Source organism: Macaca thibetana, chromosome 9 (genome assembly GCF_024542745.1).
Source record: "Macaca thibetana thibetana isolate TM-01 chromosome 9, ASM2454274v1, whole genome shotgun sequence".
Taxonomy (NCBI): Eukaryota; Metazoa; Chordata; class Mammalia; order Primates; family Cercopithecidae; genus Macaca; species Macaca thibetana.
This window is the reverse complement of record NC_065586.1, coordinates 115,729,728-115,734,005: the sequence shown is the minus strand read 5'-3', so window position 1 is coordinate 115,734,005 and position 4,278 is coordinate 115,729,728. Positions and strand designations below refer to the sequence as shown.

Below are 4,278 nucleotides of genomic sequence, written 5' to 3'. Positions count from 1 at the left end.
AGCCGTTGTCGATATCATATGGCGAGCTGGCGGCGGGTGTGAACGTCTGTGCTATACAGTACTTTCTAATTTATTGAACTGTGATACTTAGTGTATTACAAACAATGCTGCAGAGTGTGTATATATATACGTGTGTGTGTGTATATATATATATACGTGTGTGTGTATATATATGTGTGTGTATGTATATATATGTGTGTATATATATACGTGTGTGTATATATATACGTGTGTATATATATACGTGTGTGTGTGTGTGTGTGTGTGTGTGTGTGTGTGTATATATAGAGAGAGAGAGGCAGACAGGGTCTCACTCTGTCACCCAGGCTGGAGTGCAGTGGCACGATCTCGGCTTACTGCAACCTCCACCTCCTGGGTTCAAGTGATTCTCGTGCCTCAGCCTCCCAAGTAGCTGGGATTACAGCATACACCACCATGCCTGGCTCATTTTTTTTTTTGTATTTTTAGTAGAGATGGGTTTCGCCATTGGCCAGGCTGGTCTCAAACTCCCGACCTCAAATGATCCACCTGCCTCAGCCTCCCAAAGTGCTGGGACTACAGGCATGAGCCACCACGCCTGGCCTGCAATGTATTTTCTTGTGCACAGGTCATTTTGCATGAAAATACGAGTAGATCTATCAATACCTGGAAGTGGGAAGTGCTCCGTCCTCAGGCCAATGCATTTTAAAATTTAAGTTATTTTGCCAAATTTGTCTCCAAGGAGGTCAGAGAAGGTCAGCCTCATACCAGCAGTGTTCTGAGTGCACGTTCCCCATGATTTTTTTTTTTTTTTTTTTTTTTTTTTGCCACAGAACAATAGATACCTTTATTCCATGGGCAAAGACAGAAAGGATGAGGATTTATTTGCCTTTCGGGGCCTTGATTTTCCTGAGATAGAGCTCCAACTCCTTGCCCTCTGGCACAGGCCATGGGCCGGCCACACTGTCCCGGCCTTCATGTGATGCATGCAAGAAGCTTGCCCTGCTGGAACTTCTCCTGGAGTCTCCTCCAGGAGACTGCTGATTTTGGCATTCTTTTCCCTTTCATCGTATTTCTTCTGAATTTTTTTAGATCGTTTTTTGTTTAAAGTCTTTTCTTCCTCAGGAGTCAGCTTGGCTCCCTTCTTGCAGCCCAGGGGCAGCACACAGTGGGACTCGTATCACTGGCAGTATGGTGTGCTGTCGGTGAGCATGAAGCCGTTCTTCACCAGGGTCTTGGCACAGACCAGCTTGTTATTGGACGCATTGTAGACAACATCAATGATCCTTGTTTTGCGACTACAACACTCTGAACCCCAGGAGAAATTCCCCATGGCCAGCCTCAGGGCACCACATTTCTTGTTACCTCCCTGCGCACGGACTGTGTGGATGCGGTGGGGGCCAATCTTGGTGTTGGCAGCCAGACACCCCAACTCATACTTATGCTTCTTGTGGTAGGGCTTTCTCTTGTCCCCAGTCTTGTGGCGCTTGTGCCAGTTGTCCCGAGAGATGCCCATTGCTCGGTGCTGGCTGGAAAGAAGCTCCATGATCTTGCCAGACTGTGTTAGCTAATGTTCTGATCTTTGCCAATCTGATATATCTCCCTTATGCTTTTAATTTGAATTTCTATTATGATGAGTATAATTGAGCATCTTTTCTTTTTTTTTTCTTTTTTTTTTGAGACAGAGTTTTACTCTTGTTGCCCAGGCTGGAGTGCAGGGGTGTGATCTCAGCTCACCGCAACCTCTGCCTTCTGGTTTCAAGCGATTCTCCTGCCTCAGCCTCCCATGTAGCCTGGGATTACAGGCACCCACTACCACTCCCAGCTCATTTTTGTATTTTTACCAGAAACGGGATTTTGCCATGTTGATCAGGCTGGTCTCAAACTCTTGACCTCATGATCCGCCTGCCTCGGCCTCCCAGAGCGCTGGGATTATAGGTGTGAGCCACCGCGCCCGGCCCTCTTCAGGGATTTCTTGAACACCTCCTGACAATAATCCTTCAGCTAGGCTCCATGGAAGGTTTCAAAGACATGGAAGAGCTGATCTATGCCTTCTAAAATGGTAGACTCTAGTTGGGGCGTTAAGGCTTCTGCAATAGTTAATTTTATGTGTCCAATTGGCCACAGTACCTAGATATTTGGTCAAACATTATACTGGATGTTTCTGTGAGGACATTTTCTGGATGGCATTTATTGACTCTTTTTTTTTTTTTTTTTTTTTTTTTGAGACAGGGTCTTGCTCTGTCATCCAGACTGGAGTGCAATGGCGTGATCTTGGCTCACTGCAACCTCAGCCTGCTGGGTTCAATCGATCCTCCCACCTCAGCCTCCCAAGTAGCTGAGACTACAAGCATGCGCCAACATGTCTGGCTAATTTTTGTGTTATTATTATTATTATTTTTTGTAGTGATGGAGTTTCACCATGTTGGCCCAGGCTGGTCTCAAACTCGTGAGTTCAAGCCATCCACCTGCCTTGAACCTCTCAAAATACTGGAATTGCAGACATGAGCCACCGTGCCCAGCCCAAGATTGACATTTAAATCCATGGACTTTGATTCCAATGAAGGATTTATGAAGGGGGAAAAAATCTGTGGACTTTAAGTAAAGCAGATTGACCTCCATAATATGGGTGGGCCTCATCCCATCAGTTGAAGGTCTTTAACAGAACAAAGACGAACCTCCCCTGGTAAGAAGTTCTGCCAGCAGACTGCCCCTGCCCCTTCCCTAAATCACTAGTTTGCCCACCAACCCTGCAGACTTTGGATTTGCACCTCTATAATCTCGTGAATCAAGTCCTTACAATAGATTTCTCTATTTACACATCCTCTTGGTTCTTTTTCTCTGGGAAACCCAGGCTAATATAACTCCTAATGAATTGCATGATCTTCGTGGTGATAATCTGACATTACCCAAAGGAAGCCTCCAATCAGAGAGACCTTGAACAGGAACTGGAGATTTCAGCAAGATTCCAAAGCAAAGTCGAGTTTGACTAGATGGAGGAAGAAGGAAGTGCCTTCTGGGTAGGGAAACACATTTGTAAGAGCAAACATATGGAGCTAGGCCCAAGCAGGAGACCAATCTTGGGGTCACAGGTGCTCTGTTACCTTCCCCATAGCAGCTGCCACAGTTGCACCTGGACACTTGTTAGTGGCAGTATATGTTCAATGTCTGTCTCTCTCCTTAGGCCATAAGCTGGTATGTGGGGCACATATACATTCCTCATGCCTACCTAGTTCCATTCTTTTTTTTTTTTTGAGACGGAGTCTCACTCTGTCGCCCAGGCTGGAGTGCAGTGGCCGGATCTCAGCTCACTGCAAGCTCCGCCTCCCGGGTTCACGCCATTCTCCGGCCTCAGCCTCCCGAGTAGCTGGGACTACAGGCGCCCGCCACCTCACCCGGCTAGTTTTTTGTATTTCTTAATAGAGACGGGGTTTCACCGTGTTAGTCAGGATGGTTTCGATCTCCTGACCTCGTGATCCACCCGTCTCGGCCTCCCAAAGTGCTGGGATTACAGGCTTGAGCCACCGCGCCCGGCCACCTAGTTCCATTCTTAACACAAGTTGGTGTTGATTAAATATTATGAAATGAATGAATTCACTTTGCCTTCCTGCTGAATTATAGTCAATGGCAGAATTAATTCCCTACCCTTTTCCAAAAGGTGTCACAAAATTGGCAATGATGGTTATGAGAATTGCTTTTTCCTAATGGGGAGTCAATTTTATTATTTTCCATTTCAAAATACATCCTTGTAAACAATTCAGATAATGCATAAAAATACAAAAAAGAATATCTGTAATCTCATTGCCCAGAGATGAGTTGAGAAATGAAATAACATTAAATTGCCACCGACTGTAAAATGTGGTGTATTGTTATTGCCACATTATCAGATCTTTCCTTGCTCCTGAACTGAGACCCTCATATTTATTGAGTGTGCTTGCTGTGCGTTAGCCAGTGTGTAGGATCTGAAATACAAAGGTAAATAAGGCAAGCATAGGGTATTCCTGGCTTCTGGAAGTGTCTAGTTAGTTATCTAGGCCAGGTAGGCATGGTGGCTCGTGCCTGTAATCCCAGTGCTCTGGAAGGCTGAGGCAAGAGAATTGCTTGAATCCAGGAGTTCAAGACCATCCTGGGCAATATAGTGAGACCTCATCTCTATAAAAAATCTTTTAGGCCAGGCACAGTGGCTCATGCCTGTAATCCCAGCACTTTGGGAGGCCAAGGTGGGTGGATGACCTGAGATCAGGAGTTCGAGACCTGTCTGACCAATATGGTGAAACCCCATCTCTACTAAGAAATACA

The 4,278-nt window shown here is 45.7% G+C and overlaps 2 protein-coding genes and 1 pseudogene across 4 annotated transcripts in view; 2 read left to right on the top strand and 1 right to left on the bottom strand.

Moving 5' to 3' along the window:
* The window catches only part of PRDX3 (peroxiredoxin 3), a 497,514-nt gene that overhangs the window by 25,822 nt on the left and 467,414 nt on the right, over window positions 1–4,278 (top strand). The gene's annotated exons all lie outside the window — the stretch shown is intronic.
* RGS10 (regulator of G protein signaling 10) overlaps window positions 1–4,278 on the top strand; it is a 738,227-nt gene that overhangs the window by 599,438 nt on the left and 134,511 nt on the right. The window lies entirely within an intron of this gene.
* On the bottom strand, window positions 861–1,495 carry LOC126962687 (40S ribosomal protein S8-like; annotated as a pseudogene).